General features: G+C 54.8%; 12 non-coding genes across 12 annotated transcripts; 9 read left to right on the top strand and 3 right to left on the bottom strand.

Moving 5' to 3' along the window:
- Positions 1-175: 175 nt before the first annotated feature.
- trnae-uuc (transfer RNA glutamic acid (anticodon UUC)) lies at positions 176-247 on the top strand. Its single transcript has one exon. It is a non-coding gene; the product is annotated as a tRNA-Glu (tRNA).
- Positions 248-3,586: 3,339 nt separating this feature from the next.
- On the top strand, positions 3,587-3,658 carry trnae-uuc (transfer RNA glutamic acid (anticodon UUC)). The gene has a single exon. It is a non-coding gene; the product is annotated as a tRNA-Glu (tRNA).
- A 453-nt stretch (positions 3,659-4,111) lies between these two features.
- On the top strand, positions 4,112-4,184 carry trnav-cac (transfer RNA valine (anticodon CAC)). The gene has a single exon. It is a non-coding gene; the product is annotated as a tRNA-Val (tRNA).
- A 2,026-nt stretch (positions 4,185-6,210) lies between these two features.
- On the bottom strand, positions 6,211-6,282 carry trnad-guc (transfer RNA aspartic acid (anticodon GUC)). Its single transcript has one exon. It is a non-coding gene; the product is annotated as a tRNA-Asp (tRNA).
- A 4,266-nt stretch (positions 6,283-10,548) lies between these two features.
- trnaf-gaa (transfer RNA phenylalanine (anticodon GAA)) lies at positions 10,549-10,621 on the top strand. Its single transcript has one exon. It is a non-coding gene; the product is annotated as a tRNA-Phe (tRNA).
- A 1,540-nt stretch (positions 10,622-12,161) lies between these two features.
- trnag-ccc (transfer RNA glycine (anticodon CCC)) lies at positions 12,162-12,234 on the top strand. The gene has a single exon. It is a non-coding gene; the product is annotated as a tRNA-Gly (tRNA).
- Positions 12,235-12,854: 620 nt separating this feature from the next.
- On the bottom strand, positions 12,855-12,926 carry trnad-guc (transfer RNA aspartic acid (anticodon GUC)). Its single transcript has one exon. It is a non-coding gene; the product is annotated as a tRNA-Asp (tRNA).
- Positions 12,927-13,939: 1,013 nt separating this feature from the next.
- On the top strand, positions 13,940-14,012 carry trnaf-gaa (transfer RNA phenylalanine (anticodon GAA)). Its single transcript has one exon. It is a non-coding gene; the product is annotated as a tRNA-Phe (tRNA).
- A 1,540-nt stretch (positions 14,013-15,552) lies between these two features.
- Positions 15,553-15,625, top strand: trnag-ccc (transfer RNA glycine (anticodon CCC)). Its single transcript has one exon. It is a non-coding gene; the product is annotated as a tRNA-Gly (tRNA).
- Positions 15,626-17,311: 1,686 nt separating this feature from the next.
- Positions 17,312-17,384, top strand: trnaf-gaa (transfer RNA phenylalanine (anticodon GAA)). The gene has a single exon. It is a non-coding gene; the product is annotated as a tRNA-Phe (tRNA).
- Positions 17,385-18,924: 1,540 nt separating this feature from the next.
- Positions 18,925-18,997, top strand: trnag-ccc (transfer RNA glycine (anticodon CCC)). Its single transcript has one exon. It is a non-coding gene; the product is annotated as a tRNA-Gly (tRNA).
- Positions 18,998-23,021: 4,024 nt separating this feature from the next.
- Positions 23,022-23,093, bottom strand: trnad-guc (transfer RNA aspartic acid (anticodon GUC)). The gene has a single exon. It is a non-coding gene; the product is annotated as a tRNA-Asp (tRNA).
- Between the last annotated feature and the right edge of the window lie 347 nt (positions 23,094-23,440).

Below are 23,440 nucleotides of genomic sequence, written 5' to 3' on the forward strand. Positions count from 1 at the left end.
CGGAAAAGGCTGTGCTCTCTTCGTGTGACCTAATTCGGAAAAGTCCTGACGTTGCATTTCAACTGAGCCCCAGTATACATCGACCCTTCGACACTCTGAGTGACAACTCTCTTGCGCGTTTTCTCATATTTATGTAGTTTGCTTGCATGATGCCCGGAACAGCAGGGGTGTATGCTCCCATATGGTCTAGCGGTTAGGATTCCTGGTTTTCACCCAGGCGGCCCGGGTTCGACTCCCGGTATGGGAACCTGTCAGTTTTGCCTCCTGCTTTCCAAAAGATCAGCACCGTGTACGAAGGAGCCGCATTAAAACCACTCGAACGTGCAAAACGCGCGAGAAGAGGGGGCGCTTGTTTCCAACCGAAGACTTCTCGCGTGTGAGACGAGCTGATCATCCCTGCAGGAGGTGGGAGGGTTACTCTGGTAGACAGGGCTGACCTTCGGCAATAGGGTTTATACTCTCCAAGATGATATTTGCACTTTCTGGAGAGGCGATTTTCTCCACTTCAGTAGCCCGATTTCGTCGATTGCGTGGAGAGGGCTGTAGAATGTGGCGCCGCCTTTCCTGCTCCGTCCATGACAGGCGTGCTGGTCTCTGGAGAGAGAGCACGGTCCATCAGCGCACTCCAATAAAGGCACTGGAAGCAGCTGAATCGCATTGGCGAAGCTCAGCGCTGGGCCGCTGGGCAGGGATTGCCACCGTTTCCGTAGTGTAGTGGTTATCACGTTCGCCTCACACGCGAAAGGTCCCCGGCCCGAAACCGGGCGGAAACAGACCGGCTTCCTTTGTCGGCACGCACAAAAGGGGATTGGGGATTCGCCTAGCGCTGTGATCGAACAGACCCACTCACCTCTTAGTGTGGCGGGATCTGCACAGTGCATGTCGCAGCGCATCCTGCTTTCACTTCAATGCGCGTCCTGATGTACCCCAGTCTCCCGCGTGACAGGTGCGGATAATCACCACTATACTAACGAGCGAGAAAGACATCGCTCTCTCCGACCCCCGGCATCGTGTCCCGACCCACCGTGCTGGAAGCCGACGCGTGCTGTGATTCCTTTACGGAGCAGAAATGACAACCGAGGAGCCGAGAGATCATTTCAGCATTTCGCGTCTGAACAGAAAACACAAACGACCAACTCGGAATGACTTGCCTTTGATGCTTTCAAAGCGTTCTTTGTGCATCGAACAGACCCACTCACCTCTTAGTGTGGCGGGATGTGCACAGTGCATGTCGCAGCGCTTCCTGCTTTCACTTCAATGTGCTTCCTGATGTCGAGTCGTGTGCCGTGCGGAGGCTCTGAAAGCGAGAGCAATGAAAAGGTGCACGGCGCTGTGAAAGAAAACAGAGAAGTGAAAGGCAGTCCTTTCTCTAAGGAGGTAAAAGAAAAGCTTTCTACTCCCCGTCAGGGAATCGAACCCTGGTCTCCCGCGTGACAGGCGGGGATACTCGCCACTATACTAACGAGGAAGACACCGCACTCTCCGATCCTCGGCATCGTGTCCCGACCCAGCGTGCTGGAAGGCGACGCGTGCTGTGATTCCTTTACGGAACAGAAATGACAACCGAGGAGCCGAGAGATCATGTCAGCATTTCGCGTCTGAACGGAAAACACAAACGACCAACTCGGAATGACTTGCTTTTGACGCTTTTCAAAGCGTTCTTTGTGCACGACGACTGCGCCGCCTAGCAGATACAGATGGGTTGTACAACTCTGAACTAGCAAATGGAAGAGGGCTAAGCCCCCTCTCTTTTAGCCCAGGTTCGATCTGTCTCCCAGAATCACCAGGGCGCACGCACACACACCCGTGCCGTTGAAGTGCTCTGCCTCATTTCTAAGGGCAACTCAACATTCACTCCTACCCCGAGAACAGAAAAGACAGCGTCCGCAGCAACAACAGCTCAGGTCTCTGCACAGGAGCTAAGCTGCCCTCATCTCCTCTGCTCTGCGGCTCCTGCGGAGTGGAGTCGGCCTGGAGCCGTGTTTGCAGGCGGCGGCTCCCCGCGCTCTGTCTGTGCGTCCAAGAGCTCCTGGGAGGAAGAGAGAGCCCTCCCACTCGGGGGCTTTTCCACGGTCTGTGTGAGGAGGGGCGGGTGTGTCCAGTAGCTTATCGAGCGGAAGCCTGGGGCGGCGGAGAGCTGTGATCGTGCAGACCTTGAGGTGTCACCTCTTTGTCTGCTTTCCCGCCCCCCCTCCGCCCAAGCTCTGCTCCAGAGTAGCCCGGCAACCCCTCACACCTGCACGTGTCACAACCTAAGGTGTGGTCATGAGACACCCATGGGGTGCTGCTCTGTTCTTGCTAATTGTTTCCTGCCCGTCGCAGGCAGGAGTCCATGCGAGAAAGATGCGCTGGACAGAGCTCAGAGGGCGCAGCTGGGTGGCTTTCCTTCTGAGTGACGTTCCTGCAACACTCTCCCGCTCCTCTTGGTGCGCTCATGCCGCAACACAGGAAGGCTGGAGCAGGTGGCTGTGGGCTCTGCGCACTGCCGAAACAGGTCAGTTGGGAGATCGTTAGACTGAAGATCTAAAAGTCCCTGGTTTGATCCCGGGTTTCGGCATTTTGTTTCATCGCGCCCTTTGTTCCTCTCTCCAGCGCCCCCTGCCTAAAGTGACGCTTCCCTTTCTCAGCCCGAAACGCAAGCGAGACACCAGCAGCGGTCCCTGCAGGTTTCCGTAGTGTAGCGGCTATCACGTTCGCCTAACACGCGAAAGGTCCCCGGTTCGAGACCGGGCGGAAACAGCCTCTTTTTGCACGCTCCTGTACTTCACAGAGGTCTTGAGCGACCGGTCATTTGTTCCCAATGTATTTCCGGTGCCTTCATGCACTCTTGTACCAAACGCACGTTCCTGCTGTACGCGGAGCCGATCATTTGCAATTGGGCTGTGCCGACAGACCAGGACGAGCTCTGTCGGCTCAAAAGCAGCGCAGGACCTGCAACAACAACAGAAAGATTAGCATCCAGCGGGGGCCTCTTAGTGAGCCCAAGATCTCATCAAGAATCGGCTCCAGCAACAGGGCTGGGCGCATTGTTCCATTCTCCGACCACTCTCGGTGTAAACAAGTCCCTCCTGGTCTCTGCTTGAAATGCACTTTCCTGCGTTTGCTTTGGTGTAACTGGCTTCCCCTGCATGGGCGAATGTGAAGAAGATCCTTAGTAAGTCATTGAAGAAAACCGAGAAGAGGTCAGAGTGGCCTCTGTCGTTCATCAACGATCCAGTCAGGCAGTACTCCTCTGTAAAGCGCCGTTCGTTCACATCGATTGGCTTTTTTTTGCCTTCATTCGCGCAAGTAGTCAAAGCAGACGCCCCTATTCTGCCGTGACCCGGATTCGAACCGGGGTTGTTGCGGCCACAACGCAAAGTACTGACCACTATACGATCACGGCGAGTTACCGATACCCACGTGGCAGGCCGGAAAAGGCTGTGCTCTCTTCGTGTGACCTAATTCGGAAAAGTCCTGACGTTGCATTTCAACTGAGCCCCAGTATACATCGACCCTTCGACACTCTGAGTGACAACTCTCTTGCGCGTTTTCTCATATTTATGTAGTTTGCTTGCATGATGCCCGGAACAGCAGGGGTGTGTGCTCCCATATGGTCTAGCGGTTAGGATTCCTGGTTTTCACCCAGGCGGCCCGGGTTCGACTCCCGGTATGGGAACCTGTCAGTTTTGCCTCCTGCTTTCCAAAAGATCAGCACCGTGTACGAAGGAGCCGCATTAAAACCACTCGAACGTGCAAAACGCGCGAGAAGAGGGGGCGCTTGTTTCCAACCGAAGACTTCTCGCGTGTGAGACGAGCTGATCATCCCTGGAGGAGGTGGGAGGGTTACTCTGGTAGACAGGGCTGACCTTCGGCAATAGGGTTTATACTCTCCAAGATGATATTTGCACTTTCTGGAGAGGCGATTTTCTCCACTTCAGTAGCCCGATTTCGTCGATTGCGTGGAGAGGGCTGTAGAATGTGGCGCCGCCTTTCCTGCTCCGTCCATGACAGGCGTGCTGGTCTCTGGAGAGAGAGCACGGTCCATCAGCGCACTCCAATAAAGGCACTGGAAGCAGCTGAATCGCATTGGCGAAGCTCAGCGCTGGGCCGCTGGGCAGGGATTGCCACCGTTTCCGTAGTGTAGTGGTTATCACGTTCGCCTCACACGCGAAAGGTCCCCGGTTCGAGACCGGGCGGAAACAGCTTCTTTTTGCACGCTCCTGTACTTCACAGAGGTCTTGAGCGACCGGTCATTTGTTCCCAATGTATTTCCGGTGCCTTCATGCACTCTTGTACCAAACGCACGTTCCTTCTGTACGCGGAGCCGATCATTTGCAATTGGGCTGTGCCGACAGACCAGGACGAGCTCTGTCGGCTCAAAAGCAGCGCAGGACCTGCAAGAACAACAGAAAGATTAGCATCCAGTGGGGGCCTCTTAGTGAGCTCAAGATCTCATCAAGAATCGGCTCCAGCAACAGGGCTGGGCGCATTGTTCCATTCTCCGACCACTCTCGGTGTAAACAAGTCCCTCCTGGTCTCTGCTTGAAATGCACTTTCCTGCGTTTGCTTTGGTGTAACTGGCTTCCCCTGCATGGGCGAATGTGAAGAAGATCCTTAGTAAGTCGTTGAAGAAAACCGAGAAGAGGTCGGAGTGGCCTCTGTCGTTCATCAACGATCCAGTCAGGCAGTACTCCTCTGTAAAGCGCCGTTCGTTCACATCGATTGGCTTTTTTTTGCCTTCATTCGCGCAAGTAGTAAAAGCAGACGCCCCTATTCTGCCGTGACCCGGATTCGAACCGGGGTTGTTGCGGCCACAACGCAAAGTACTGACCACTATACGATCACGGCGAGTTACCGATACACACATGGTAGGGCGGAAAAGGCTGTGCTCTCTTCGTGTGACCTAATTCGGAAAAGTCCTGACGTTGCATTTCAACTGAGCCCCAGTATACATCGACCGTTCGACACTCTGAGTGACAACTCTCTTGCGTGTTTTCTCATATTTATGTAGTTTGCTTGCATGATGCCCGGAACAGCGGGGTTGTGTGCTCCCATATGGTCTAGCGGTTAGGATTCCTGGTTTTCACCCAGGCGGCCCGGGTTTGACTCCCGGTATGGGAACGTGTCAGTTTTGCCTCCTGCTTTCCAAAAGATCAGCACCGTGTACGAAGGAGCCGCATTAAAAGCACTCGAACGTGCAAAACGCGCGAGAAGAGGGGGCGCATGTTTCCAACCGAAGACTTCTCGCGTGTGAGACGAGCTGATCATCGCTGCAGGAGGTGGGAGGGTTACTCTGGTAGACAGGGCTGACCTTTGGCAATAGGATTTATACTCTCCAAGATGATATTTGCACTTTCTGGAGAGGCGATTTTCTCCACTTCAGTGGCCCGATTTCGTCGATTGCGTGGAGAGGGCTGTAGAATGTGGCGCCGCCTTTCCTGCTCCGTCCATGACAGGCGTGCTGGTCTCTGGAGAGAGAGCACGGTCCATCAGCGCACTTTAATAAAGGCACTGGAAGCAGCTGAATCGCATTGGCGAAACTCAGCGCTGGGCCGCCGGGCAGGGTTTGCCACCGTTTCCGTAGTGTAGTGGTTATCACGGTTGCTTCACACGCGAAAGGTCCCCGGTTCGAAACAAAGCGGCTTCTTTTGTCGCCACGCACAAAAGGGGATTGGGGATTCGCCTAGCGCTGTGATCGAACAGACCCACTCACCTCTTAGTGTGGCGGGATCTGCACACTGCATGTCGCAGCGCATCCTGCTTTCACTCCAATGCGCGTCCTGATGTACCCCAGTCTCCCGCGTGACAGGTGGGGATAATCACCACTATACTAACGAGGAAGACATCGCCCTCTCCGACCCCCGGCATCGTGTCCCGACCCACCGTGCTGGAAGCCGACGCGTGCTGTGATTTCTTTACGGTGCAGAAATGACAACCGAGGAGCCGAGAGATCATTTCATCATTTCGCGTCTGAACAGAAAACACAAACGACCAACTCGGAATGACTTGCCTTTGACGCTTATCAAAGCATTCTTTGTGCATCGAACAGACCCACTCACCATGTCGCAGGGCTCCCTGCTTTCACTTCAATGTGCTTCCTGATGTCGAGTCGTGTGCCGTGCGGAGGCTCTGAAAGCGAGAGCAATGAAAAGGTGCACGACGCTGGGAAAGAAAACAGAGAAGTGAAAGGCAGTCCTTTCTCTAAGGAGGTAAAAGGAAAGCTTTCTACTCCCCGTCGGGGAATCGAACCCCGGTCTCCCGCGTGACAGGCGGGGATACTTGCCACTATACTAACGAGGAAGACCTTGCACTCGCCGATCCCCGGCATCGTGTCCCGACCCAGCGTGCTGGAAGGCGACGCGTGCTGTGATTCCTTTACGGAGCAGAAATGACAACCGAGGAGCCGAGAGTTCATTTCAGCATTTCGCGTCTGAACGGAAAACACAAACGACCAACTCGGAATGACTTGCTTTGGACGCTTTTCAAAGCGTTCTTTGTGCACGACGACTGCGCCGCCTAGCAGATACAAATGGGTTGTACAACTCTGAACTAGCAAATGGAAGAGGGCTAAACACCCTCTCTTTCAGCCCAGGTTCGATCTGTCTCCCAGAATCACCAGGGCGCACGCACACACACACACCCGTGCCGTTGAAGTGCTCTGCTTCATTTCTAAGGGCAACTCAACATTCACTCCTACCCCGAGAACAGAAAAGACAGCGTCCGCAGCAACAACAGCTCAGGTCTCTGCACAGGAGCTAAGCTGCCCTCATCTCCTCTGCTCTGCGGCTCCTGCGGAGTGGAGTCCTGCCTGGAGCCGTGTTTGCAGGCGGCGGCTACCCGCGCTCTGTCTGTGCGTCGTGTCCAAGAGCTCCTGGGAGGAAGAGAGAGCCCTCCCACTCGGGGGCTTTTCCACGGTCTGTGTAAGGAGGGGCGGGTGTGTCCAGTAGCTTATCGAGCGGAAGCCTGGGGCGGCGGAGAGCTGTGATCGTGCAGACCTTGAGGTGTCACCTCTTTGTCTGCTTTCCCGCCCCCCCTCCGCCCAAGCTCTGCTCCAGAGTAGCCCGGCAACCCCTCACACCTGCACGTGTCACAACCTAAGGTGTGGTCATGAGACACCCATGGGGTGCTGTTCTGTTCTTGCTAATTGTTTCCTGCCCGTCGCAGGCAGGAGTCCATGTGAGGAAGATGCGCTGGACAGAGCTCAGAGGGCGCAGCTGGGTGGCTTTCCTTCTGAGTGACGTTCCTGCAACACTCTCCTGCTCCTCTTGGTGCGCTCATGTTCATCGCGCCCTTTGTTCCTCTCTCCAGCGCCCCCTGCCTAAAGTGACGCTTCCCTTTCTCAGCCCGAAACGCAAGCGAGACACCAGCAGCAGTTTCCGCAGGTTTCCGTAGTGTAGCGGCTATCACGTTCGCCTAACACGCGAAACGTCCCCGGTTCGAGATCGGGCGGAAACAGCCTCTTTTTGCACGCTCCTGTACTTCACAGAGGTCTTGAGCGACCGGTCATTTGTTCCCAATGTATTTCCGGTGCCTTCATGCACTCTTGTACCAAACGCACGTTCCTTCTGTACGCGGAGCCGATCATTTGCAATTGGGCTGTGCCGACAGTCCAGGACGAGCTCTGTCGGCTCAAAAGCAGCGCAGGATCTGCAAGAACAACAGAAAGGTTAGAATCCAGTGGGGGCCTCTTAGTGAGCCCAAGATCTCATCAAGAATCGGCTCCAGCAACAGGGCTGGGCGCATTGTTCCATTCTCCGACCACTCTCGGTGTAAACAAGTCCCTCATGGTCTCTGCTTGAAATGCACTTTCCTGCGTTTGCTTTGGTGTAACTGGCTTCCCCTGCATGGGCGAATGTGAAGAAGATCCTTAGTATGTCATTGAAGAAAACCGAGAAGAGGTCGGAGTGGCCTCTGTCGTTTATCAACGATCCAGTCAGGCAGTACTCCTCTGTAAAGCGCCGTTCGTTCACATCGATTGGCTTTTTTTTGCCTTCATTCGCGCAAGTAGTAAAAGCAGACGCCCCTATTCTGCCGTGACCCGGATTCAAACCGGGGTTGTTGCGGCCACAACGTAAAGTACTGACCACTATACGATCACGGCGAGTTAACGATGCACACCCAGCAGGGCGGAAAAGGCTGTGCTCTCTTCGTGTGACCTAATTCGGCAAAGTCCTGACGTTGCATTTCAACTGAGCCCCAGTATACATCGACCCTTCGACACTCTGAGTGACAACTCTCTTGCGTGTTTTCTCATATTTATGTAGTTTGCTTGCATGATGCCCGGAACAGCGGGGTTGTGTGCTCCCATATGGTCTAGCGTTTAGGATTCCTGGTTTTCACCCAGGCGGCCCGGGTTTGACTCCCGGTATGGGAACGTGTCAGTTTTGCCTTCTGCTTTCCAAAAGATCAGCACCGTGTACGAAGGAGCCGCATTAAAAGCACTCGAACGTGCAAAACGCGCGAGAAGAGGGGGCGCATGTTTCCAACCGAAGACTTCTCGCGTGTGAGACGAGCTGATCATCGCTGCAGGAGGTGGGAGGGTTACTCTGGTAGACAGGGCTGACCTTTGGCAATAGGATTTATACTCTCCAAGATGATATTTGCACTTTCTGGAGAGGCGATTTTCTCCACTTCAGTGGCCCGATTTCGTCGATTGCGTGGAGAGGGCTGTAGAATGTGGCGCCGCCTTTCCTGCTCCGTCCATGACAGGCGTGCTGGTCTCTGGAGAGAGAGCACGGTCCATCAGCGCACTTTAATAAAGGCACTGGAAGCAGCGGAATCGCATTGGCGAAACTCAGCGCTGGGCCGCCGGGCAGGGTTTGCCACCGTTTCCGTAGTGTAGTGATTATCACGGTTGCCTCACACGCGAAAGGTCCCCGGTTCGAAACAAAGCGGCTTCTTTTGTCGCCACTCACAAAAGGGGATTGGGGATTCACCTAGCGCTGTGATCGAACAGACCCACTCACCTCTTAGTGTGGCGGGATCTGCACAGTGCATGTCGCAGCGCATCCTGCTTTCACTCCAATGCGCGTCCTGATGTACCCCAGTCTCCCGCGTGACAGGTGGGGATAATCACCACTATACTAACGAGGAAGACATCGCCCTCTCCGACCCCCGGCATCGTGTCCCGACCCACCGTGCTGGAAGCCGACGCGTGCTGTGATTTCTTTACGGAGCAGAAATGACAACCGAGGAGCCGAGAGATCATTTCAGCATTTCGCGTCTGAACGGAAAACACAAACGACCAACTCGGAATGACTTGCCTTTGACGCTTATCAAAGCGTTCTTTGTGCATCGAACAGACCCACTCACCATGTCGCAGGGCTTCCTGCTTTCACTTCAATGTGCTTCCTGATGTCGAGTCGTGTGCCGTGCGGAGGCTCTGAAAGCGAGAGCAATGAAAAGGTGCACGACGCTGGGAAAGAAAACAGAGAAGTGAAAGGCAGTCCTTTCTCTAAGGAGGTAAAAGGAAAGCTTTCTACTCCCCGTCGGGGAATCGAATCCCGGTCTCCCGCGTGACAGGCGGGGATACTTGCCACTATACTAACGAGGAAGACCTTGCACTCGCCGATCCCCGGCATCGTGTCCCGACCCAGCGTGCTGGAAGGCGACGCGTGCTGTGATTCCTTTACGGAGCAGAAATGACAACCGAGGAGCCGAGAGTTCATTTCAGCATTTCGCGTCTGAACGGAAAACACAAACGACCAACTCGGAATGACTTGCTTTGGACGCTTTTCAAAGCGTTCTTTGTGCACGACGACTGCGCCGCCTAGCAGATACAAATGGGTTGTACAACTCTGAACTAGCAAATGGAAGAGGGCTAAACACCCTCTCTTTTAGCCCAGGTTCGATCTGTCTCCCAGAATCACCAGGGCGCACGCACACACACACACCCGTGCCGTTGAAGTGCTCTGCTTCATTTTAAAGGGCAACTCAACATTCACTCCTACCCCGAGAACAGAAAAGACAGCGTCCGCAGCAACAACAGCTCAGGTCTCTGCACAGGAGCTAAGCTGCCCTCATCTCCTCTGCTCTGCGGCTCCTGCGGAGTGGAGTCCTGCCTGGAGCCGTGTTTGCAGGCGGCGGCTCCCCGCGCTCTGTCTGTGCGTCGTGTCCAAGAGCTCCTGGGAGGAAGAGAGAGCCCTCCCACTCGGGTGCTTTTCCACGGTCTGTGTGAGGAGGGGCGGGTGTGTCCAGTAGCTTATCGAGCGGAAGCCTGGGGCGGCGGAGAGCTGTGATCGTGCAGACCTTGAGGTGTCACCTCTTTGTCTGCTTTCCCGCCCCCCCTCCGCCCAAGCTCTGCTCCAGAGTAGCCCGGCAACCCCTCACACCTGCACGTGTCACAACCTAAGGTGTGGTCATGAGACACCCATGGGGTGCTGTTCTGTTCTTGCTAATTGTTTCCTGCCCGTCGCAGGCAGGAGTCCATGCGAGGAAGATGCGCTGGACAGAGCTCAGAGGGCGCAGCTGGGTGGCTTTCCTTCTGAGTGACGTTCCTGCAACACTCTCCCGCTCCTCTTGGTGCGCTCATGCCGCTGGAGCAGGTGGCTGTGGGCTCTGTGCACTGCCGAAATAGCTCAGTTGGGAGAGCGTTAGACTGAAGATCTAAAGGTCCCTGGTTCGATCCCGGGTTTCGGCATTTTGTTTCATCGCGCCCTTTGTTCCTCTCTCCAGCGCCCCCTGCCTAAAGTGACGCTTCCCTTTCTCAGCCCGAAACGCAAGCGAGACACCAGCAGCGGTCCCTGCAGGTTTCCGTAGTGTAGCGGCTATCACGTTCGCCTAACACGCGAAAGGTCCCCGGTTCGAGACCGGGCGGAAACAGCCTCTTGTTGCACGCTCCTGTACTTCACAGAGGTCTTGAGCGACCGGTCATTTGTTCCCAATGTATTTCCGGTGCCTTCATGCACTCTTGTACCAAACGCACGTTCCTTCTGTACGCGGAGCCGATCATTTGCAATTGGGCTGTGCCGACAGACCAGGACGAGCTCTGTCGGCTCAAAAGCAGCGCAGGACCTGCAAGAACAACAGAAAGATTAGCATCCAGTGAGCCCAAGATCTCATCAAGAATCGGCTCCAGCAACAGGGCTGGGCGCATTGTTCCATTCTCCGACCACTCTCGGTGTAAACAAGTCCCTCCTGGTCTCTGCTTGAAATGCACTTTCCTGCGTTTGCTTTGGTGTAACTGGCTTCCCCTGCATGGGCGAATGTGAAGAAGATCCTTAGTAAGTCGTTGAAGAAAACCGAGAAGAGGTCGGAGTGGCCTCTGTCGTTCATCAACGATCCAGTCAGGCAGTACTCCTCTGTAAAGCGCCGTTCGTTCACATCGATTGGCTTTTTTTTGCCTTCATTCGCGCAAGTAGTAAAAGCAGACGCCCCTATTCTGCCGTGACCCGGATTCGAACCGGGGTTGTTGCGGCCACAACGCAAAGTACTGACCACTATACGATCACGGCGAGTTACCGATACACACATGGTAGGGCGGAAAAGGCTGTGCTCTCTTCGTGTGACCTAATTCGGAAAAGTCCTGACGTTGCATTTCAACTGAGCCCCAGTATACATCGACCCTTCGACACTCTGAGTGACAACTCTCTTGCGTGTTTTCTCATATTTATGTAGTTTGCTTGCATGATGCCCGGAACAGCGGGGTTGTGTGCTCCCATATGGTCTAGCGGTTAGGATTCCTGGTTTTCACCCAGGCGGCCCGGGTTTGACTCCCGGTATGGGAACGTGTCAGTTTTGCCTCCTGCTTTCCAAAAGATCAGCACCGTGTACGAAGGAGCCGCATTAAAACCACTCGAACGTGCAAAACGCGCGAGAAGAGGGGGCGCTTGTTTCCAACCGAAGACTTCTCGCGTGTGAGACGAGCTGATCATCGCTGCAGGAGGTGGGAGGGTTACTCTGGTAGACAGGGCTGACCTTCGGCAATAGGATTTATACTCTCCAAGATGATATTTGCACTTTCTGGAGAGGCGATTTTCTCCACTTCAGTAGCCCGATTTCGTCGATTGCGTGGAGAGGGCTGTAGAATGTGGCGCCGCTTTTCCTGCTCCGTCCATGACAGGCGTGCTGGTCTCTGGAGAGAGAGCACGGTCCATCAGCGCACTCCAATAAAGGCACTGGAAGCAGCTGAATCGCATTGGCGAAGCTCAGCACTGGGCCGCTGGGAAGGGTTTGCTACCGTTTCCGTAGTGTAGTGGTTATCACGTTTGCCTCCCACGCGAAAAGTCCCTGGTTCGAAACTGGGCGGAAACAGACCGGCATCTTTTGTCGCCACGCACAAAAGGGGATTGGGGATTCGCCTAGCGCTGTGATCGCACAGACCCACTCACCTCTTAGTGTGGCGGGATCTGCACAGTGCATGTCGCAGCGCATCCTGCTTTCACTCCAATGCGCGTCCTGATGTACCCCAGTCTCCCGCGTGACAGGTGGGGATAATCACCACTATACTAACGAGGAAGACATCGCTCTCTCCGACCCCCGGCATCGTGTCCCGACCCACCGTGCTGGAAGCCGACGCGTGCTGTGATTTCTTTACGGAGCAGAAATGACAACCGAGGAGCCGAGAGATCATTTCAGCATTTCGCGTCTGAACAGAAAACACAAACGACCAACTCGGAATGACTTGCCTTTGACGCTTATCAAAGCGTTCTTTGTGCATCGAACAGACCCACTCACCTCTTAGTGTGGCAGGATCTGCACACTGCATGTCGCAGCGCTTCCTGCTTTCACTTCAATGTGCTTTCTGATGTCGAGTCGTGTGCCGTGCGGAGGCTCTGAAAGCGAGAGCAATGAAAAGGTGCACGACGCTGTGAAAGAAAACAGAGAAGTGAAAGGCAGTCCTTTCTCTAAGGAGGTAAAAGAAAAGCTTTCTACTCCCCGTCGGGGAATCGAACCCCGGTCTCCCGCGTGACAGGCGGGGATACTTGCCACTATACTAACGAGGAAGACATCACACCCTTCGATCCCCGGCATCGTGTCCCGACCCAGCGTGCTGGAAGGCGACGCGTGCTGTGATTCCTTTACGGAGCAGAAATGACAACCGAGGAGCCGAGAGATCATTTCAGCATTTCGCGTCTGAACGGAAAACACAAACGACCAACTCGGAATGACTTGCTTTTGACGCTTTTCAAAGCGTTCTTTGTGCACGACGACTGCGCCGCCTAGCAGATACAAATGGGTTGTACAACTCTGAACTAGCAAATGGAAGTGGGCTAAGCCCCCTCTCTTTTAGCCCAGGTTCGATCTGTCTCCCAGAATCACCAGGGCGCACGCACACACACACACCCGTGCCGTTGAAGTGCTCTGCTTCATTTCTAAGGGCAACTCAACATTCACTCCTACCCCGAGAACAGAAAAGACAGCGTCCGCAGCAACAACAGCTCAGGTCTCTGCACAGGAACTAAGCTGCCCCCATCTCCTCTGCTCTGCGGCTCCTGCGGAGTGGAGTCCTGTCTGGAGCCGTGTTTGCAGGCGGCGGCTCCCCGCGCTCTGTCTGTGCGTCGTGTCCAAGAGCTCCTGGGAGGAAGAGAGAGCCCTCCCACTCGGGTGCTTTTCCACGGTCTGTGTGAGGAGGGGCGGGTGTGTCCAGTAGCTTATCGAGCGGAAGCCTGGGGCGGCGGAGAGCTGTGATCGTGCAGACCTTGAGGTGTCACCTCTTTGTCTGCTTTCCCGCCCCCCCTCCGCCCAAGCTCTGCTCCAGAGTAGCCCGGCAACCCCTCACACCTGCACGTGTCACAACCTAAGGTGTGGTCATGAGACACCCATGGGGTGCTGTTCTGTTCTTGCTAATTGTTTCCTGCCCGTCGCAGGCAGGAGTCCATGCGAGGAAGATGCGCTGGACAGAGCTCAGAGGGCGCAGCTGGGTGGCTTTCCTTCTGAGTGACGTTCCTGCAACACTCTCCCGCTCCTCTTGGTGCGCTCATGCCGCTGGAGCAGGTGGCTGTGGGCTCTGTGCACTGCCGAAATAGCTCAGTTGGGAGAGCGTTAGACTGAAGATCTAAAGGTCCCTGGTTCGATCCCGGGTTTCGGCATTTTGTTTCATCGCGCCCTTTGTTCCTCTCTCCAGCGCCCCCTGCCTAAAGTGACGCTTCCCTTTCTCAGCCCGAAACGCAAGCGAGACACCAGCAGCGGTCCCTGCAGGTTTCCGTAGTGTAGCGGCTATCACGTTCGCCTAACACGCGAAAGGTCCCCGGTTCGAGACCGGGCGGAAACAGCCTCTTGTTGCACGCTCCTGTACTTCACAGAGGTCTTGAGCGACCGGTCATTTGTTCCCAATGTATTTCCGGTGCCTTCATGCACTCTTGTACCAAACGCACGTTCCTTCTGTACGCGGAGCCGATCATTTGCAATTGGGCTGTGCCGACAGACCAGGACGAGCTCTGTCGGCTCAAAAGCAGCGCAGGACCTGCAAGAACAACAGAAAGATTAGCATCCAGTGAGCCCAAGATCTCATCAAGAATCGGCTCCAGCAACAGGGCTGGGCGCATTGTTCCATTCTCCGACCACTCTCGGTGTAAACAAGTCCCTCCTGGTCTCTGCTTGAAATGCACTTTCCTGCGTTTGCTTTGGTGTAACTGGCTTCCCCTGCATGGGCGAATGTGAAGAAGATCCTTAGTAAGTCGTTGAAGAAAACCGAGAAGAGGTCGGAGTGGCCTCTGTCGTTCATCAACGATCCAGTCAGGCAGTACTCCTCTGTAAAGCGCCGTTCGTTCACATCGATTGGCTTTTTTTTGCCTTCATTCGCGCAAGTAGTAAAAGCAGACGCCCCTATTCTGCCGTGACCCGGATTCGAACCGGGGTTGTTGCGGCCACAACGCAAAGTACTGACCACTATACGATCACGGCGAGTTACCGATACACACATGGTAGGGCGGAAAAGGCTGTGCTCTCTTCGTGTGACCTAATTCGGAAAAGTCCTGACGTTGCATTTCAACTGAGCCCCAGTATACATCGACCGTTCGACACTCTGAGTGACAACTCTCTTGCGTGTTTTCTCATATTTATGTAGTTTGCTTGCATGATGCCCGGAACAGCGGGGTTGTGTGCTCCCATATGGTCTAGCGGTTAGGATTCCTGGTTTTCACCCAGGCGGCCCGGGTTTGACTCCCGGTATGGGAACGTGTCAGTTTTGCCTCCTGCTTTCCAAAAGATCAGCACCGTGTACGAAGGAGCCGCATTAAAACCACTCGAACGTGCAAAACGCGCGAGAAGAGGGGGCGCTTGTTTCCAACCGAAGACTTCTCGCGTGTGAGACGAGCTGATCATCGCTGCAGGAGGTGGGAGGGTTACTCTGGTAGACAGGGCTGACCTTCGGCAATAGGATTTATACTCTCCAAGATGATATTTGCACTTTCTGGAGAGGCGATTTTCTCCACTTCAGTAGCCCGATTTCGTCGATTGCGTGGAGAGGGCTGTAGAATGTGGCGCCGCTTTTCCTGCTCCGTCCATGACAGGCGTGCTGGTCTCTGGAGAGAGAGCACGGTCCATCAGCGCACTCCAATAAAGGCACTGGAAGCAGCTGAATCGCATTGGCGAAGCTCAGCACTGGGCCGCTGGAAAGGGTTTGCTACCGTTTCCGTAGTGTAGTGGTTATCACGTTTGCCTCCCACGCGAAAAGTCCCTGGTTCGAAACTGGGCGGAAACAGACCGGCTCCTTTTGTCGCCACGCACAAAAGGGGATTGGGGATTCGCCTAGCGCTGTGATCGCACAGACCCACTCACCTCTTAGTGTGGCGGGATCTGCACAGTGCATGTCGCAGCGCATCCTGCTTTCACTCCAATGCGCGTCCTGATGTACCCCAGTCTCCCGCGTGACAGGTGGGGATAATCACCACTATACTAACGAGGAAGACATCGCTCTCTCCGACCCCCGGCATCGTGTCCCGACCCACCGTGCTGGAAGCCGACGCGTGCTGTGATTTCTTTACGGAGCAGAAATGACAACCGAAGCATTTCGCGTCTGAACAGAAAACACAAACGACCAACTCGGAATGACTTGCCTTTGACGCTTATCAAAGCGTTCTTTGTGCATCGAACAGACCCATTCACCTCTTAGTGTGGCGGGATCTGCACAGTGCATGTCGCAGCGCTTCCTGCTTTCACTTCAATGTGCTTTCTGATGTCGAGTCGTGTGCCGTGCGGAGGCTCTGAAAGCGAGAGCAATGAAAAGGTGCACGACGCTGTGAAAGAAAACAGAGAAGTGAAAGGCAGTCCTTTCTCTAAGGAGGTAAAAGAAAAGCTTTCTACTCCCCGTCGGGGAATCGAACCCCGGTCTCACGCGTGACAGGCGGGGATACTTGCCACTATACTAACGAGGAAGACATCACACCCTTCGATCCCCGGCATCGTGTCCCGACCCAGCGTGCTGGAAGGCGACGCGTGCTGTGATTCCTTTACGGAGCAGAAATGACAACCGAGGAGCCGAGAGATCATTTCAGCATTTCGCGTCTGAACGGAAAACACAAACGACCAACTCGGAATGACTTGCTTTTGACGCTTTTCAAAGCGTTCTTTGTGCACGACGACTGCGCCGCCTAGCAGATACAAATGGGTTGTACAACTCTGAACTAGCAAATGGAAGAGGGCTAAGCCCCCTCTCTTTTAGCCCAGGTTCGATCTGTCTCCCAGAATCACCAGGGCGCACGCACACACACACACCCGTGCCGTTGAAGTGCTCTGCTTCATTTCTAAGGGCAACTCAACATTCACTCCTACCCCGAGAACAGAAAAGACAGCGTCCGCAGCAACAACAGCTCAGGTCTCTGCACAGGAACTAAGCTGCCCCCATCTCCTCTGCTCTGCGGCTCCTGCGGAGTGGAGTCCTGCCTGGAGCCGTGTTTGCAGGCGGCGGCTCCCCGCGCTCTGTCTGTGCGTCGTGTCCAAGAGCTCCTGGGAGGAAGAGAGAGCCCTCCCACTCGGGTGCTTTTCCACGGTCTGTGTGAGGAGGGGCGGGTGTGTCCAGTAGCTTATCGAGCGGAAGCCTGGGGCGGCGGAGAGCTGTGATCGTGCAGACCTTGAGGTGTCACCTCTTTGTCTGCTTTCCCGCCCCCCCTCCGCCCAAGCTCTGCTCCAGAGTAGCCCGGCAACCCCTCACACCTGCACGTGTCACAACCTAAGGTGTGGTCATGAGACACCCATGGGGTGCTGTTCTGTTCTTGCTAATTGTTTCCTGCCCGTCGCAGGCAGGAGTCCATGCGAGGAAGATGCGCTGGACAGAGCTCAGAGGGCGCAGCTGGGTGGCTTTCCTTCTGAGTGACGTTCCTGCAACACTCTCCCGCTCCTCTTGGTGCGCTCATGCCGCTGGAGCAGGTGGCTGTGGGCTCTGTGCACTGCCGAAATAGCTCAGTTGGGAGAGCGTTAGACTGAAGATCTAAAGGTCCCTGGTTCGATCCCGGGTTTCGGCATTTTGTTTCATCGCGCCCTTTGTTCCTCTCTCCAGCGCCCCCTGCCTAAAGTGACGCTTCCCTTTCTCAGCCCGAAACGCAAGCGAGACACCAGCAGCGGTCCCTGCAGGTTTCCGTAGTGTAGCGGCTATCACGTTCGCCTAACACGCGAAAGGTCCCCGGTTCGAGACCGGGCGGAAACAGCCTCTTGTTGCACGCTCCTGTACTTCACAGAGGTCTTGAGCGACCGGTCATTTGTTCCCAATGTATTTCCGGTGCCTTCATGCACTCTTGTACCAAACGCACGTTCCTTCTGTACGCGGAGCCGATCATTTGCAATTGGGCTGTGCCGACAGACCAGGACGAGCTCTGTCGGCTCAAAAGCAGCGCAGGACCTGCAAGAACAACAGAAAGATTAGCATCCAGTGAGCCCAAGATCTCATCAAGAATCGGCTCCAGCAACAGGGCTGGGCGCATTGTTCCATTCTCCGACCACTCTCGGTGTAAACAAGTCCCTCCTGGTCTCTGCTTGAAATGCACTTTCCTGCGTTTGCTTTGGTGTAACTGGCTTCCCCTGCATGGGCGAATGTGAAGAAGATCCTTAGTAAGTCGTTGAAGAAAACCGAGAAGAGGTCGGAGTGGCCTCTGTCGTTCATCAACGATCCAGTCAGGCAGTACTCCTCTGTAAAGCGCCGTTCGTTCACATCGATTGGCTTTTTTTTGCCTTCATTCGCGCAAGTAGTAAAAGCAGACGCCCCTATTCTGCCGTGACCCGGATTCGAACCGGGGTTGTTGCGGCCACAACGCAAAGTACTGACCACTATACGATCACGGCGAGTTACCGATACACACATGGTAGGGCGGAAAAGGCTGTGCTCTCTTCGTGTGACCTAATTCGGAAAAGTCCTGACGTTGCATTTCAACTGAGCCCCAGTATACATCGACCGTTCGACACTCTGAGTGACAACTCTCTTGCGTGTTTTCTCATATTTATGTAGTTTGCTTGCATGATGCCCGGAACAGCGGGGTTGTGTGCTCCCATATGGTCTAGCGGTTAGGATTCCTGGTTTTCACCCAGGCGGCCCGGGTTTGACTCCCGGTATGGGAACGTGTCAGTTTTGCCTCCTGCTTTCCAAAAGATCAGCACCGTGTACGAAGGAGCCGCATTAAAACCACTCGAACGTGCAAAACGCGCGAGAAGAGGGGGCGCTTGTTTCCAACCGAAGACTTCTCGCGTGTGAGACGAGCTGATCATCGCTGCAGGAGGTGGGAGGGTTACTCTGGTAGACAGGGCTGACCTTCGGCAATAGGATTTATACTCTCCAAGATGATATTTGCACTTTCTGGAGAGGCGATTTTCTCCACTTCAGTAGCCCGATTTCGTCGATTGCGTGGAGAGGGCTGTAGAATGTGGCGCCGCTTTTCCTGCTCCGTCCATGACAGGCGTGCTGGTCTCTGGAGAGAGAGCACGGTCCATCAGCGCACTCCAATAAAGGCACTGGAAGCAGCTGAATCGCATTGGCGAAGCTCAGCACTGGGCCGCTGGGAAGGGTTTGCTACCGTTTCCGTAGTGTAGTGGTTATCACGTTTGCCTCCCACGCGAAAAGTCCCTGGTTCGAAACTGGGCGGAAACAGACCGGCTCCTTTTGTCGCCACGCACAAAAGGGGATTGGGGATTCGCCTAGCGCTGTGATCGCACAGACCCACTCACCTCTTAGTGTGGCGGGATCTGCACAGTGCATGTCGCAGCGCATCCTGCTTTCACTCCAATGCGCGTCCTGATGTACCCCAGTCTCCCGCGTGACAGGTGGGGATAATCACCACTATACTAACGAGGAAGACATCGCTCTCTCCGACCCCCGGCATCGTGTCCCGACCCACCGTGCTGGAAGCCGACGCGTGCTGTGATTTCTTTACGGAGCAGAAATGACAACCGAGGAGCCGAGAGATCATTTCAGCATTTCGCGTCTGAACAGAAAACACAAACGACCAACTCGGAATGACTTGCCTTTGACGCTTATCAAAGCGTTCTTTGTGCATCGAACAGACCCATTCACCTCTTAGTGTGGCGGGATCTGCACAGTGCATGTCGCAGCGCTTCCTGCTTTCACTTCAATGTGCTTTCTGATGTCGAGTCGTGTGCCGTGCGGAGGCTCTGAAAGCGAGAGCAATGAAAAGGTGCACGACGCTGTGAAAGAAAACAGAGAAGTGAAAGGCAGTCCTTTCTCTAAGGAGGTAAAAGAAAAGCTTTCTACTCCCCGTCGGGGAATCGAACCCCGGTCTCACGCGTGACAGGCGGGGATACTTGCCACTATACTAACGAGGAAGACATCACACCCTTCGATCCCCGGCATCGTGTCCCGACCCAGCGTGCTGGAAGGCGACGCGTGCTGTGATTCCTTTACGGAGCAGAAATGACAACCGAGGAGCCGAGAGATCATTTCAGCATTTCGCGTCTGAACGGAAAACACAAACGACCAACTCGGAATGACTTGCTTTTGACGCTTTTCAAAGCGTTCTTTGTGCACGACGACTGCGCCGCCTAGCAGATACAAATGGGTTGTACAACTCTGAACTAGCAAATGGAAGTGGGCTAAGCCCCCTCTCTTTTAGCCCAGGTTCGATCTGTCTCCCAGAATCACCAGGGCGCACGCACACACACACACCCGTGCCGTTGAAGTGCTCTGCTTCATTTCTAAGGGCAACTCAACATTCACTCCTACCCCGAGAACAGAAAAGACAGCGTCCGCAGCAACAACAGCTCAGGTCTCTGCACAGGAACTAAGCTGCCCCCATCTCCTCTGCTCTGCGGCTCCTGCGGAGTGGAGTCCTGCCTGGAGCCGTGTTTGCAGGCGGCGGCTCCCCGCGCTCTGTCTGTGCGTCGTGTCCAAGAGCTCCTGGGAGGAAGAGAGAGCCCTCCCACTCGGGGGCTTTTCCACGGTCTGTGTGAGGAGGGGCGGGTGTGTCCAGTAGCTTATCGAGCGGAAGCCTGGGGCGGCGGAGAGCTGTGATCGTGCAGACCTTGAGGTGTCACCTCTTTGTCTGCTTTCCCGCCCCCCCTCCGCCCAAGCTCTGCTCCAGAGTAGCCCGGCAACCCCTCACACCTGCACGTGTCACAACCTAAGGTGTGGTCATGAGACACCCATGGGGTGCTGTTCTGTTCTTGCTAATTGTTTCCTGCCCGTCGCAGGCAGGAGTCAATGCGAGGAAGATGCGCTGGACAGAGCTCAGAGGGCGCAGCTGGGTGGCTTTCCTTCTGAGTGACGTTCCTGCAACACTCTCCCGCACCTCTTGGTGCGCTCATGCCGCAACACAGGAAGGCTGGAGCAGGTGGCTGTGGGCTCTGTGCACTGCCGAAATAGCTCAGTTGGGAGAGCGTTAGACTGAAGATCTAAAGGTCCCTGGTTCGATCCCGGGTTTTGGCATTTTGTTTCATCGCGCCCTTTGTTCCTCTCTCCAGCGCCCCCTGCCTAAAGTGACGCTTCCCTTTCTCAGCCCGAAACGCAAGCGAGACACCAGCAGCAATCCCTGCAGGTTTCCGTAGTGTAGCGGCTATCACGTTCGCCTAACACGCGAAAGGTCCCCGGTTCGAGACCGGGCGGAAACAGCCTCTTGTTGCACGCTCCTGTACTTCACAGAGGTCTTGAGCGACCGGTCATTTGTTCCCAATGTATTTCCGGTGCCTTCATGCACTCTTGTACCAAACGCACGTTCCTTCTGTACGCGGAGCCGATCATTTGCAATTGGGCTGTGCCGACAGACCAGGACGAGCTCTGTCGGCTCAAAAGCAGCGCAGGACCTGCAAGAACAACAGAAAGATTAGCATCCAGTGAGCCCAAGATCTCATCAAGAATCGGCTCCAGCAACAGGGCTGGGCGCATTGTTCCATTCTCCGACCACTCTCGGTGTAAACAAGTCCCTCCTGGTCTCTGCTTGAAATGCACTTTCCTGCGTTTGCTTTGGTGTAACTGGCTTCCCCTGCATGGGCGAATGTGAAGAAGATCCTTAGTAAGTCGTTGAAGAAAACCGAGAAGAGGTCGGAGTGGCCTCTGTCGTTCATCAACGATCCAGTCAGGCAGTACTCCTCTGTAAAGCGCCGTTCGTTCACATCGATTGGCTTTCTTTTGCCTTCATTCGCGCAAGTAGTAAAAGTAGACGCCCCTATTCTGCCGTGACCCGGATTCGAACCGGGGTTGTTGCGGCCACAACGCAAAGTACTGACCACTATACGATCACGGCGAGTTACCGATACACACATGGTAGGGCGGAAAAGGCTGTGCTCTCTTCGTGTGACCTAATTCGGAAAAGTCCTGACGTTGCATTTCAACTGAGCCCCAGTATACATCGACCCTTCGACACTCTGAGTGACAACTCTCTTGCGTGTTTTCTCATATTTATGTAGTTTGCTTGCATGATGCCCGGAACAGCGGGGTTGTGTGCTCCCATATGGTCTAGCGGTTAGGATTCCTGGTTTTCACCCAGGCGGCCCGGGTTTGACTCCCGGTATGGGAACGTGTCAGTTTTGCCTCCTGCTTTCCAAAAGATCAGCACCGTGTACGAAGGAGCCGCATTAAAACCACTCGAACGTGCAAAACGCGCGAGAAGAGGGGGCGCTTGTTTCCAACCGAAGACTTCTCGCGTGTGAGACGAGCTGATCATCGCTGCAGGAGGTGGGAGGGTTACTCTGGTAGACAGGGCTGACCTTCGGCAATAGGATTTATACTCTCCAAGATGATATTTGCACTTTCTGGAGAGGCGATTTTCTCCACTTCAGTAGCCCGATTTCGTCGATTGCGTGGAGAGGGCTGTAGAATGTGGCGCCGCTTTTCCTGCTCCGTCCATGACAGGCGTGCTGGTCTCTGGAGAGAGAGCACGGTCCATCAGCGCACTCCAATAAAGGCACTGGAAGCAGCTGAATCGCATTGGCGAAGCTCAGCACTGGGCCGCTGGGAAGGGTTTGCTACCGTTTCCGTAGTGTAGTGGTTATCACGTTTGCCTCCCCCGCGAAAAGTCCCTGGTTCGAAACTGGGCGGAAACAGACCGGCTTCTTTTGTCGCCACGCACAAAAGGGGATTGGGGATTCGCCTAGCGCTGTGATCGCACAGACCCACTCACCTCTTAGTGTGGCGGGATCTGCACAGTGCATGTCGCAGCGCATCCTGCTTTCACTCCAATGCGCGTCCTGATGTACCCCAGTCTCCCGCGTGACAGGTGGGGATAATCACCACTATACTAACGAGGAAGACATCGCTCTCTCCGACCCCCGGCATCGTGTCCCGACCCACCGTGCTGGAAGCCGACGCGTGCTGTGATTTCTTTACGGAGCAGAAATGACAACCGAGGAGCCGAGAGATCATTTCAGCATTTCGCGTCTGAACAGAAAACACAAACGACCAACTCGGAATGACTTGCCTTTGACGCTTATCAAAGCGTTCTTTGTGCATCGAACAGACCCATTCACCTCTTAGTGTGGCGGGATCTGCACAGTGCATGTCGCAGCGCTTCCTGCTTTCACTTCAATGTGCTTTCTGATGTCGAGTCGTGTGCCGTGCGGAGGCTCTGAAAGCGAGAGCAATGAAAAGGTGCACGACGCTGTGAAAGAAAACAGAGAAGTGAAAGGCAGTCCTTTCTCTAAGGAGGTAAAAGAAAAGCTTTCTACTCCCCGTCGGGGAATCGAACCCCGGTCTCCCGCGTGACAGGCGGGGATACTTGCCACTATACTAACGAGGAAGACATCACACCCTTCGATCCCCGGCATCGTGTCCCGACCCAGCGTGCTGGAAGGCGACGCGTGCTGTGATTCCTTTACGGAGCAGAAATGACAACCGAGGAGCCGAGAGATCATTTCAGCATTTCGCGTCTGAACGGAAAACACAAACGACCAACTCGGAATGACTTGCTTTTGACGCTTTTCAAAGCGTTCTTTGTGCACGACGACTGCGCCGCCTAGCAGATACAAATGGGTTGTACAACTCTGAACTAGCAAATGGAAGAGGGCTAAGCCCCCTCTCTTTTAGCCCAGGTTCGATCTGTCTCCCAGAATCACCAGGGCGCACGCACACACACACACCCGTGCC

Source organism: Atractosteus spatula, unplaced genomic scaffold (genome assembly GCF_055471065.1).
Source record: "Atractosteus spatula isolate fAtrSpa1 unplaced genomic scaffold, fAtrSpa1.hap1 Scaffold_41, whole genome shotgun sequence".
NCBI lineage: Eukaryota > Metazoa > Chordata > Actinopteri > Semionotiformes > Lepisosteidae > Atractosteus > Atractosteus spatula.